Genomic DNA, 13627 nt, shown 5'->3' on the forward strand with positions numbered 1-13627 from the left:
TATGGCCTCCTGGGCCAGGTTGGGCCAGCAGTGGCACACAGAGCTGGAAATTGGGTCCCTCTCTTCATCCACAGAGAAGATGCTCAGGAAGTATCATTTTGAGTGAATCAGTGTTCAGAGGATCCGGGAGGCCTTTTGGAGGAAACTCTAGATGTGAAGTTCAGAGTCTGCTGAGTTCCTCTGGACTTGAAACTGGAGGAGAATCCAAGGCTGAAAGAGAAAGGGCAGCCTCAGAGTCAAGAGGAAGGAAGAAAGTGAGAGCTGGCCAAAGACGGAGCCGCCCAGAGCCTGGCTGTCTGAATCCGCACGAGAGGCGGGGTGCCTGGGGCCGGATTCTCCTGCAGATCACTGTCCTTCTCTGTTCCCTCTGGCTGTGAGGAAAAGAAAACACGTTCAGAACCACAGACCCCAGGGCTCAGCAGCCATCCTCCGCCAGCCCCAGGATGCCTGATGGTTAGGGCTTTTGAGTTCAAGTGTTGGCACCCCTCAATCATTCCACACATGTTTATCTAGCACCGACTACGTCACGCTGATCGAGGACCTGATCCGGCAGAGAACCATGGGAGCTTTTCCGGAGGGTCTGGGCTTTTCCCAAAGCCAGTTGTACAGGGTCTGCAGTGTTCTCCAATATTCCCTCTGATACCCAGACAGGCATCTTCTGGGGGAACACTACAGGGCCGTGACGTTGGCAGCTGCTGCCAGGCCCTGGTCAGAGCTGACCTGGGCTGTGGGGCCCAGGGCCACCCCAGGTAGGACTACCCTGGTGAAAGGGATGGACAGCACAACCGGGCAGGGGCCAGGAAAGAGGTGGCAGGTGCAGGCTGTCTAGGAGGGATCGGGGGGTGCGCGTTCTCACATCGTCACAGCTTCTTCCTACTTCCCAGCACCAGCGTCCTGGGGCAGATCCAGGGAAGCCTGCCCTGGCTGTCAGGCTGCCCGTCTACCACTGTGCTCAGGCAGCCAGAGGAGGCAGGCTCTTACTGGTTCCTTGATCGTGGATGGAGTCACTGTCCTACACAAATATATAAGGTTCTGGGCCTGCTCGGGACCTCTCAGACCCCAGGGTGACCCTGGCCTTGGACCAGAAGCTGCCTGTGGCTGGTGAGGTAGAAAGACTGGGGCTCCCGTTGACCAAGCGCCTGCCATGGACAGGCCCTTCTCATTTGTTCCTCACAGTAGCTCTCCACGGAGGAGATGTCGGTGCTATCCTCAGATCCCCCAGACTCCCCCAGATCTCCTTATTGGGCCTGGGCACCTCCCTGCCTTCTGTGGCTCTCCCTTCTGCTCACTCTTCCATGGGGACTGCCCCAGGCTATAGGAGCTGCTTTGCCTGCAGAGCTGCAAGTTTATACCACCCCCCAAAGTGGCCCTTAGCCAATGACTAGGGTGCAGGAGAGCGAGCTCCCAGCTCCCTTATCACCAACGAGGACAACCCTGAGGTGTAACTTACACTCCAGAGTCCCTGTGGGACAGGCGGAAGCCATCCTCTGCACCCTGGTTGGCCTCTTCCTCTCCCGTCTGCTTGCCCCAGTCCCTCTCATGTCCCCTGGGAGCACTTAGCCGGGAATCCCCATCTCAGGATCTGCTTCTGGGAAACTGGACCGAAGACCACATCTAAGGTGATAACAGTAGTAGGAATAGCTAACATTTATTGAGTGCCTACTATGTGCAGAATATTGTCCTAAGTGTTTTACCATATTAACCTCACAACAACCAATGAAGTAGTTACTCCCTTTATCCTCATTTCACAGATGAGGAAACCAAGGTACAGGGAGGATAAGTCCGTTGCCATAGAGATACTATTGTTCTCCTCCTATGGATGATTGGCAGAGTCAGGACTCTTACTTGATACCCCTTCTGGTAAGGCAGGCGTACACACATGTACACACATAGACACACACACACACACATACAGACATGTGCACACACAGAGACACGCACATATTTTGATGATGTGGCCTGCAGGGCTTATGAGCCAAGTCACAGCAGACACTGTGCCTGGCACTGGGTAGGCATTTGGAGAATGTCCCATGACATGACATGGCTGCAGGCCCAGGCAGGCCACCCCACCAAGCCATGATTTGTTTGTCTTTATGCGTTGATCAAAGGGCAACCTCAGGGATGTATCTCGTCCAACCCCTCTCTCACGTTCAAGGGGACTGGGCACAGGGTGGCCCATTGCATGAGGGTCTCCAGAGCCCCGGCCATTGCTGGGCACATCCTATGCTCATAAAAAGTCTGTTGAATAAATCCCCATATGACTTCAGGCCTAAAGGTGGGGCCGCAAACCAGTCAGGCTCCACGGAGCCAGATTTTGGTGGAGGAAACCAAATGCACACACACACATGCCCATTAAATTGAATCAACAAAAATACTGTTCCCAATAACTTCTGAACAAACAAAATCATAATCAAATCCAGAACCGTGAGCACTGGGCCACCACCCAAGGCTGCTCACTGTGCCAGAAGCTTTGGGGCCCCAGACACGCAGGGTGGAGACCCTGACCTCTAGAAATGCACAGTCCTCTTGGGTTGGGGTCTCGAGGAGGCCTGGGGAGCATCCTCCCCAACAGGATCCCAGGAGAAGGGAGTGTCCAGCAAAGGGCCGCTGCACTTTACGTTCTTAACTAAACAGCCAAGAGCCCCGTGTGAGCCAGCTCTGCTCCACCCCCTCCCTGGCCGCCACCCCAGCTCAGCTGGTTGCGCAGGGCCCCAGATGAAACAACCTCGTACACCCCAGGACCAAGCCCTTTCAGGCTCAGAACCAGAAAGAAGGAGGAGAAGGCAGCCAAGCCGACCAGGCAGATTCAGTCAGAGAGCATTGCTCCCTGTCTCCATCCCTATTGCTGCCTCCCACCGTCTCCTGAAGGGGCTTCGCCTGTGCCTGCACGCGGGCAGCCCTCCTTGTCTGGGGGAGGACGTCAATGTACCCTTTGTCACAAGCCTATTCAGATGGGGCGGCAGAACTTGGGAACGATTCATTACCAGGCCAGGCAGCAGCGAGCCAGATGACTCCCTTCTCTCTCTGTCTCCGTCCTGCCCCTGGGGTGGGGGTGGTATGTGGGAAGCCAGCCCGGGTGGGAGTCCCCACTCCTCCTCCCAGAGCTTCCTGCAGGGACAAGACTCAAGCAGGGCAAGACTGACAGGGCCTCATGGCTTCTAGTGGTGTCCCTGCTATACAATGTCCTCTGAGAAGTGTGCCGGCCAAGGCACCAGGCAGAGAGGCCGAGTGGATACCGGCTGTCCAGAGATGGGCAGATCCCTGTCCTCAGGTCCGCAGACGGCTGCGAAGGCCCTGCTCCCCATCACTCTGATCCCCCTTCCTAGGGCGGCCGGCCAGAGACACTGGCCCTGTGCCCAGGGCAGCGTCAGGCACACAATGAGCTATCAAAAGATGCTACCAAATAACGGGCAGGGGGCCTCTACCCGCTTATGATGCAGGCCTCCCAGGAGAGTGACTCAGAGCACAGCCTCCGGGATGGGAGAAGCCACTTGTGCTCCTGGCCCCAGCCCCTCCCTCTCCTGATGCGCCCTCACCGAGCCCTCTCCCGCCCCGCATCCCGCCCCGGCCCGTGGTGCCTGTGATTGCTCTTCCTTTCCCCCGCTGCCCCTCCCCTCGTCTCTTCTTATTTTTCTTCCCCATTCCCTATTCCTTCTGTCTCTTCTCCCTCGTGTCCACTCAACGGACATTCTCTGCGCTCGTACGTGCTGGGTCCTGGGGGAACAGAATGAATAAGCCATGGTCCCTGCCCCCAGCCAAGCAAGTGGCAGGCAGTCACCATATGCTGAAGTTGAAGTGCCACGCAGAGGTGTCTGCCAGGGGCTCCAGAGTCCCTGTCCCGCCTGCGAAAGGGAGAAGTCTTCCCGGAGGAGGGGCCGTGGAGATGAGTCTTGAAAAATGTATAGGGGGTTGTGAAATGGAGAAGGTGAGGGGTGGGAGGAGGGTATTGCTGCTAGAAGGAACAGCACGTGCAGAGGCCTAGAGACAAGACAGAGCACGGCATGGCGGGGAGGGGCTCCAGGAGCCAGTGTGGCTGAAGCCGAGTTACACCGGGGCCCTCTTCACCTCCTCCAGCCCGTGATCCACCCGCCCTCCCTTTGCCCTGACCCGTAGCTGAACAGCTCTCAGGTCAGGGTCAGGAGGATGGCGTGGGAGGGGGGTGTCTGGAGTCAGTGCCTGGCTCCGCCACCTGTAGGGGGCGCTTTCAGTCTCTCTGCCCAGCCTCTCCACCCCTTCTCCGGCAGCATCTGGTGTGAGCAGCAGTCCCCCACTACTTCTAGTTCTGGCAGGACTGCCAACCACTGTCCCCATGCTCCTGGCCACATGGAGGGCCTGGGATCAGAGATGGCCAATCCCAGAATCCCATTTCCTTGGCCAAAAATGATTGGTCCCAAGATAGGCATGTGATCTAAGACCTTCCTTGGATTTTACACCCAGCCTCTAGGGAAGAGAGACACTCTGTAGCCTCTGTAAAGGGCAGTAATAGGGTTGTGGTGAAGATTAAGTGAGATAATAATACATGTGACGTAAAGTATTTCATTCAATGCCTCACTGAGCGCTCAGTTAATGTTACCTTTTGCATCTATTTTCTTCTTCCTTCCCAACCACACACCCCAGAGAGCCCAGGCTTGTCCAGGCCCCTCGTGGTACACAGGGGACAGGGGCCTGGAGAGAGGCCGTGACTTGCTCCCTCCCTATGTCTCCTGACTCCTGGCCCGGTTCTCACCTCACTGTGCTGCTCCACAGTGAGAGGTGGCTTCCCCACAGTGATAGGTGTGTGGGACTCTGTCCTGTGCAAGCTGCAGCTCGGAAAACCCCCAAACCCTTTGCAGCCGGTGGCTTGGTTGTGGCCAAGCAGAGAGGCAGTAACGCCTCAGCCCGCCTGGCCCTCCACCTGCGTGGACAGCAACTGAGTAAAGAACCCAAGGTGCCTCCCACCTCGCAGTCCTCCCCCGCAGGTCTCCTACCAGCCCTGCTCCTCAGGTCTGGCTTGTGCGGGCTCCTTCTGTGTTCCTGCCCTGCCACAGCCTGGCCCAAGAGCCATCACGGGCCATGCCAGGCCTCTGGGGTCACCCTGCCCAAACCACCGCATGTTTCAGAGTAACCTCTGCTGTTCCCGTGGGAGTGGGACAACAAGGAAAAGGCCTCGAAAACCAACCTGGAAGGTTTTTCAAACAAAGCAGTGTGATTTCCCTAAGGGGAGGGAAGGAAAAGGGAAAAAATACCCCCCACGGTCCTCCTCCGCTCCAAGCGCCTCAGTCACTGTCTTGAGCGCATTTAGTGGTTTGGCAACTGTGGGCGTATTTTAGAATCTGCTGTCCAGGCAGAGAGACAAAGGAGGCTGGTGAAAGGCCAGGGGAGACCTCAGAGGACAGGGGTATTCATCTTGTTAAAAATAGCCCACCCTGTTGCTATTTCTATTGAGCTTGGCACACAGAGCCATATGATTTTCCCTTTTTTCGGCTAGGCTTTGCTTGGACCATCTGATAAAAATAGTAGATAAGTTCAAAAAAGCTGGGATATTTTTACATGTAAGCCCCACTTGGAGTGGGCCCGAAGTGGGGTGGCCAGGGAGCAGGGGGGTGGACAACAAGAGGAGAAGCCTGGGTGGTTGGACGGGGGCAGACCACAGAGGACCGGGGACAGGAGAGCTCAGCCCGGGGAGGAGACGCGGGAAGGGATGTGATGCTTTCTCCTGTGTCCACAGCGCAGCGTCAACAAACAGAAGCTGGGCCCTCCTGACCCACCGTGGACTTCGCAGTTTCCCAGGCCCTGCTGGCCCCAGCCCCGACCTTCAGTACTGTTCCCACCACCCTCCTCAGGGGTGGGAGGCTGGGCTGGATATGAAGCAGACTCTGGGCACATCTCTAGGCTGGGTTACAGCGCCAGAGCCTACAGCAGGGAGAAGAGCCTTCTGCAGGGACACCTGAGGGCCGAGGCTGCAGGGAGGCAGGCGCTGGGACAGAAGAGTTAGGATCAGGCTGCCCAGGCTGGACAGCTGGCCCATTCAGGTGGCATCAGTCAGTGCATGGTTTCACGTGGCTGGATACAGAACTCTGAGTGTGGTGGCAACATGGAGACTTGAGAGAGCCCCGGCGTGTGTGTGCACAGTCGCCAAGCTCGCAGCTGTCTATGGTGCACTTCCCAAGGGCGGTGACCTCGAGCGTGTCACCACTGGCTCCCACCACGCCTGCCACCCTGTCTACAGAATCCATGCAGCTGCATGGGGACCAGAAGTGTGCAGACTTAGGCAGGGGCCGCTTATGCTGTGGGAGGTTCCGGGGCAGAGGGGGGCTGGTCGTCAGCAGGCAGGGGCTGGGAGATCCATGTGGGTCAGCCAGAGGCAGAGGCCTCCTTCCCTTCTGAGCTAGAGATTAGGGCAGCTGCCAGCTCACACACCAACTTCTGGAGCACTCTGGGCCTGCAGGACCACTGCATGAACTCTTCCTAACTTAAGCCCTTGGGCTAAGGAGTCTGGGGATTCCCCATAGGCAGAAGTTGTGTTTCCCCATCAGACCCTCCAAGAGCAGAGTGGGTCTCCCCATAGCCCCCATATCCACAGCCCCACACTTCCCAGAATTGACAGGCTTATTGGCCAACAAGCACAGAAACAGGGGGAAATCTGGGACTCACTTCCCTGCCCCTACCCCTGCTTTCACCACCTCGTTACCTCACACTGCCCCAGTCTCTGTGGCAGGGGCTTTAGAAAAGCACAGTGACCTTGACAGGTTGGCAGGGCAACCCATTCCCATTTAAAGGATGGTGAAACTGATCCAGGGAGATGACCCTGAGCGGGCTGAAGCCACACGGCATGCCTGAGGCACCTCCTCCCCGCTGGTCCAGAGCTCGCCGCAGCCCTGCCAGCCTGGAGACCTGCCCAGCTCCTCCTCTAGCTCCTGCAGCCCTGAATTGGGCACAGGCCCTGGTCCTCTCCCAGGTAACCAGGCACTTAGATGCACTAAGGAAGGAGCTCTCGGGGACCGGCACAGGCTGGCCTCTGCCACAAAGAGGTGGCCAGAGCAGCTGGGGTACCTGCTGGTCAGAGCACTGGACAGGGAGTCAAGAGTCCTGGGTAGGCTTTGCAGCAACTCACTGTGTGACCCTGGAAAAGTCAGTCCCTCTCTGATTCTCGCTTTCTCTAAGAAATTCTCCTTGTGTGAGGAACACTTTTAACCCCAGGCCCTGGCACAAAACAGGCTTCAGTATTTTGAATAAATGGAAGAGTGAGTCAACGTAAGGGTGCAGCAGGGCCCCTTCCAGGCCTGTCACTTCAGGCTTCTACGCCTTTGTCCCCCAGGGAAGGCAAATATCCCCAGCTGCCCCCAGAGCCATCCCTTGACTGGCATAGCCGTCGCCTGCCCACAGCCAGGAGAGCCATCCGGGCAGGCACTGTGGCCACGAGCACCTACCTGGGACCTGAGTGTCCTCCCTAGCCCTCCCTGGACTTGTTCCCCATCATTACCTCTGCCGGCATCCCTGAGGGTCATGTGCTTGCCAGGAGGCACAGTGGACGGTGGGACTCCCCGCTGTCCCCTCCTCCTTCATTGTTCCTGGGCACTGTTGACTTTGCAGGAACAGCTGGGAGCCCTGGGTGGGGGGTGCTGGGCCCAGCGACTGGCGGGGCCGGTTTCTCAGCTGAAACTTCAAGGCAGGTAAAAGGCAAACAAATAAACAGGAGGCCAAAGGACACTTCTGCCCAGGGGCGTGGGAGTGAGAGGGAGGACAGTGCCCAGCTGATCCCCAAGACAATGGGATTGAAACATGTTTAAACTTCTCTCCACCCTGAGCTGGCTGACCCCTCAGCTGGGCTCAGTTAATTCCCCTTGACTATGTGGTTCCCGGTGCAGTGGGTTCCTGGGGGTTACTAATGACTAAGAGTTGTCATTGAGTGAGCACCATATGTGTGCCAGGCTCTGTGCTTATCGCTCATGTAGGCGTCACAAAAACCCCACTGAGTAAGTAGGTATTATTATCAACTTTGTCTTCCAGATGAGAAAAACAGAGGCTCAGAGAGTTTAAGTAATCTGCCCAGGAGTGCACAGCTAACAAGTGGCAGACCTGGCATCTGAATGCTTTCTGTCCGTTACCCACATGGCCACTGCTCCACCCTATCCAAGCCACCATTCTCTCTCACCCAGACTGCTGCGGGACCCCCTCACTGGTCCCTTGCTTCCACTCTCACCTTGTCCCCTCTAGTGAATTCTCCACACATCATCCAGAGTGAGCCTGGATGTTAATGTGTAAGTCAGATCACGTCCTTCCTCTGCTCGCTTCACTCATGGCTGTACTATGACTGATGAGGCCCCACGTGATGGCTACCTCCCTGACCTCAGTCCCTCCACTGGCCCCCTCACTCTACTCCAGCCACCCCAGCCTTGGCATAGTTCCTTCAACACAACAAGCATACACCTGCCTCAGGGCCTTTGCACTTCCTGTTCCTGCTGCCTAAAATGTTTTTCCCCATAGATCCATATGACTCGCTCCCTCAGGTCTCTGCTCAAATATGACCTTTGCAGAGAAGCCTTACCTGCCCTTCCTGCATAAAATAGCCTGCTATTTCCTATCTGCTCCCCACCCCCACGTGCCCTGCTTCATGTTTCTTCAGAGCCATTATGGCTACTGACACGTGTATGTGCATGTTTATCTGGTTCTTGACTATCTCCACCCACCAGAAGGTGAGCTCCATGAAGGCAGGGGTGTCTACCTGTTCTGTTCATTGCTGTATCCTCAGAGCCTAGAATGGTGCCCAGCACACAGTAGGTGCTTAATAAATGGCTGTTGAACAAATGAATTCAAGAACGAGCGATTCTAGAACTGGCGGTCTTATGCACTCTGCTCTTGCCGCCTCCGTGCTCTCTGTCCTCAAGTCTCCTATGGGTGCAGGTCATGTCCGCCCCGTCTGCTGATTAGGGGCTCTTTGGGGATGCAAAGCAAGGAAGAAAAGAGAATTCATATACTTGAGCACCTAATATACACCCGCCCTGCTGGGCCCCCTTGAGAGTTTATTTCATTTATTCTCCACAGCGACACTGGGAGGTGATATAATTATCCCCTTTGTGAAGGTGAAGAAACCGGGTTTCAAGGAGATAAGAGACTTAGGAAGCCAGAATCAAACTCACTTAGCATTTCTCACCCTGCTCGGTCAGTTCTCGGTTTCACGTCTGCCTCCCCAACAAGGCTGACAGCATTTAGGAATTTTTAACCCAGGCTGGCGACATAGGCAGTTTTCTGGGAGAGTGCATGTATACTGTGCATCACTCGTCAAGATTTTTGCTCCCAGAAAGGTTAGGAACTCTCATTTCCCACTTCATTAGACCCCAGATCCCAGCAAAAAGCCAAGTACTTGTTGAGTACTCCAATGCGTTTATGGAATGAGTAAAGGATTGAACAAACGAAGGAACTAAGGAATGAAGGAAGGAGCAAACAAACAAGGCAAACACTGAGGGAGGGAGGGAGGGACTGAATCGGTAAGCGAATCTGAAGAAAACGGTATCCTCTTCTCGATTCTCTATATTGCTCTGGAAGGAAACCACCAGCGGGAGGTGGACCCCTCACTGCAGGGGGTGCGGTGGAGGGTGGGAGGGAGCTCTGTTTTCGTTCACACTCCTCACCCCCCAGGGCCCACTCCTCCACACCTGGCCCCTCTCTGAGGAGGCCCCTTTCCACATCACTGGAGCAGGCTGATGGCCCCTTCTCCCTGGGTGCCTGCTCTCAGGCCTGGGAGGGCGGGGGGAGGGCTGGGGCGGAGGCCTGAGAGGAGCTGGCAGGGCCTTTCTGGCCTCTTCTTCCCCATGCCCTCGGAGGGCCAGCAGGAGCCTGGCACACAGTAGGTGCTTGGTAGATGGTTAGGAATGGCAGGGGGCTCAGCCCGGCTTTGAGCCCCAGGGGGCCCTGAAAGGCCCCAAGCACCAGGCCCATGGAGGAGCCCCTCTCTGTGCCCCATCACCGTCTGCCGGCTGCTCTGCCTCTAGAAGGCAGTAATCCCGGTCAGGACGGGCTTTTCCCAGGCCCTGAGCCCTTGCCCATAAACGCCCTCCTGGGGGTCACTCCTCCCAGTCCTGGAAGCTCTGGCTTTCCCACAAGGGCCCCGAGGAGACAGTGACCAGTGGGGTGGGGGCAGAGGCCAGAGCCTTGGTCACTCTGCATGTGGCTGGCGTCCTGTGGGGTGCCGGCTGCCTGGGGGCACCTCCCTCTTCACCACACAGAGCTGGCAGGACAACCGGTTCATCCTTCTTCAGCCAAAGCTTGCAGAGAGCATGTTCCTCTCAGAGCCGCGGGCCACTGGCCAGTCCACCGGGGACATCCCTCAGGGAAGGGAGGGGCGGGAAGGGACCCCAGCTGGCTCACTGTGGCCGGCCACCCTGCTCCACTGACTGGCGGTTTTCACATCTGGCTCCCTGTGGCCCAGACGGCCCCAACACGTCACTGAGGCGTGAGCAGGCTCCTGCCCAAACTCGAACTCACAGCTCAAGCTCCGGAGGCTCCAAGCCAGGGCCCCAAGAGGAGGGAGCGGGGGAGAGAACAGAGGCCTCTGGAGCCTGAGCAGGGCTCCCGGGTGTGGCTCACAGTCAGGGCGGAGGGCACTAGACTTGGTGGTGCTGAGCCACAGCCCAGGAATACCAAGTGGGGCAAATCAATCTGGAGGACTCCGGGAGGAGGTGGGCAGAAATGGGAGGAGAAGCTGAGGGAAGAGAGAATGAAAGACTATGCAGGGCAAAGGACAGGAAGCTTGGTGGCCACAAGACCACTCCCCTGCTTCCACTTATCCCCCGACCCTCTCCCATCACCATCAGTCTCCCCAGAGAGGCCCAGCACTCCAGCCTCCCAGCCTTTGCTCATGCCGTTCCACACCAGAAGTGCCCTTCCCAACCCCTCCACATGACTCCACCCTTCAAGGCCAGCTCCCAAGTTAGCCCTCTGTCTTCTTCCCCGGTTCTCCCCAGCTAGAAGCAATGTCTCCTTCTGAACTCAGAGGACAGTGCTCACATATCCATTCTTTCTGTCTGCTTTGCCTCCCACATATTCATTCATTCCTGTGGGCAATCAACAAACGTTATTTAAACAGTCACTGTATCAGGTGCTAGGGGGATATTGAGCAGAGTTAGACTTGGTTCCTGCTTTCAAGGAGATGGTGACCTTGGGGAGAGAGCAACACAAGCAAACAACCCTTCCACAGGAGCCCAAGTGCTGGAATTTAGTCAACAAGCATTTAAACGAGCACCGACCTTGCGCTGGGCAGGAAATATGCACTTTTGAAACATAGTCCTGACCCTCAGGGTGAGTGAAGAGACCAGGACAATGAGGAGAGCTAAGAGCCTGATGGAGATGGGCCCAGGGGGTCTTGGGGACACAGACTCAGGGCCTAGCATCAGAGGCAATACATTAGCTAAGGGTCCAAGGATGAGCAGGCCTCAGCCAAGACAGGAAGTTGGGAAAGGGCTCTCTGGGCCCAGGGAACAGCACTGCAAAGGTACAGATTTGGCAAGTTGGGGCACCGTAGGTTTGGGGCCCGTTTTGCTGGAGCCATAGAGGGTGTGAGAGGCGTGCCACTGGGAAGGTGAACTGGGGCCAGAGCGCCAAGGCGACCACACCTGGAGCTGGGGCCTGAGATGGCTGTTCTCCCAGATCCATTCTCCACCCTTCTCTGTTGTAGGAGGCTGGCTCCCCTGGCAGGCCTCATCCCAGCTCCCCCGCCCTCTGGCTTCTGGTGGAATTCAGTCTATGGGAGGCAGCGGCAGGTGATCTGAGGAAGAGAGCAGAGAGAGGACCCCCAGCAGCCTTGCTTGACCACAGTTTGGCAGCGGGTAGTGTCCTTCTATCTACAGCCACAGCTCCTGGCAAGTGACCCCTCTCCTGCAGCAACAGCTGCCTCCCTGGTCCCTTCAGGCCAAGGGGCAGTGCCTTGCCATGTTGGTTCCCTCAGCTCTGTTCACACTCCTATAAATAGCCCTATATCCAACTCGCTTCAATTACCCCTTTAAGAGAGCCTCAGAGGCTTGTTGAGACCTGGACCCATCGGGACTTGATTCTGGAGGCCGTGGAGGAGCACTGGAGGGTTTTAGGACAGAGAAAGCCTGAGGAAGTGATGGATGTCCTACCAAGGCTACACTTTGTGGGTTGGAGAAGCAGAGAAAGGTGTTCTAGGCAGAGGAAAAAGCTTCTGCCACAGCACAGAGGTAGGAGAATGTGAGGAGCACAGGCCAGGGTGACTGAGCTTAGCATGCAGGGGCAGAAGGCACGGGGGCAGGGAGAGGGGGCGGCCGAGGGGAAAGGACCCCATTATATACTAAGAAGTTTGCTCTCTATCCCAGAGGTGGTGGGAACCTCAGAGCTTTTTAAAGCATAACACAAGGTACATTTCAAGCAACTCACTGGTGACCTGTTGAGGAAGCACTGGGGGGCTGCGGGGGGCTGGCTGAGAAGCCAGAGAAGCTGCTAGGAGCCTGATAAAGGAAGCAGCTGTGGTGAGGAAGAAGCACGCTTGGCAGGACTCAGGATGTTTGGAAGGCAGAACTGATGGGACCTTGTGGATGACGGCTGACTGGTGATGGGGCTCTGGAGTCATGGCTGGGCTGACTTCGTGGGTAAGCAGGGGAGACAGAGGAGGAGCAGGTCTGGCTGGGGGAGGAGAGGACAACCAAGGGAGGGAGGGAGGGGTCCAGGAGAGGGGGGAGGGCTGGAGACAGAAGCTGCAGGTGAAGGTGGCAGCAGGAGCCAGAGAGGTGGATGAGATCCTGGGCCCTCTCTCCAGAGTAGGCAGGAAAAGGCCAAAGAAATCAGAAAGCACAGGGTGTCCTGGGAACGGAAGGAAGGACATCTAGCTGGTATAGATGGAGTGAGCCCAGTCTGTAGGGCAGACATCCCACCATGTCCTGCCCTGGGGCAAACATGCCACCATGCCCAGGGGCCAACATCCTATTATGCCCTGGGGCCAACATCCCATCATGCCCCGGGGCCAACATCCCATTTTGCCCTGGGGCCAACATCCCACCATGCCCAGGGGCCAACATCCCATTGTACCCTGGGGCCAACATCCCACCGTGCCCTGGGGCCAACATCCCACCATGCCCTGGGGCCAACATCCCATCATGCCCTGGGGTCAACATCCCACCATGCCCAGGGGCCAACATCCCATTGTGCCCAGGGGCCAACATCTCACCATGCCCTGGGGCCAACATCTCACCATGCCCTGGGGCAAATGCCCCACCCTGCCTCGGAGCAGGCCAGCCCGTTGGGAAAGGCTCCATTTCTGTGCACTGCAGAATCTCTGAGACCCTTTTGGGGGAATGGGAAAATATTTCTTGAATTATTATCTTATCTAACCCTCATAACACTTGCCTCAGAGAGATGAAGTAACTGGCCCACACAGCTAATAACTGGGGAGGCCAGGATTTGAACCAGGGCAGTCTGCTGCATAACTGTAGAGGTTCTTAAATGCTACCCCTGCCGCCCCCTCAGCCATGGCGAGTCTTCTCTCCAGCAACGGCCTCATGGTCATACACGCCTCAGCTGCTCTCCTTCCACATCGGAGTGCCCTTCCCTCCTTCCCAGGGCAGCACTCTCATTGCTACAAAGTCTGGGGGCTCTGAGCAGTCTTGTCTCAGTTGCTCCCCCATTAGTGTTCATC

Source organism: Diceros bicornis, chromosome 14 (assembly GCF_020826845.1).
Source record: "Diceros bicornis minor isolate mBicDic1 chromosome 14, mDicBic1.mat.cur, whole genome shotgun sequence".
NCBI lineage: Eukaryota > Metazoa > Chordata > Mammalia > Perissodactyla > Rhinocerotidae > Diceros > Diceros bicornis.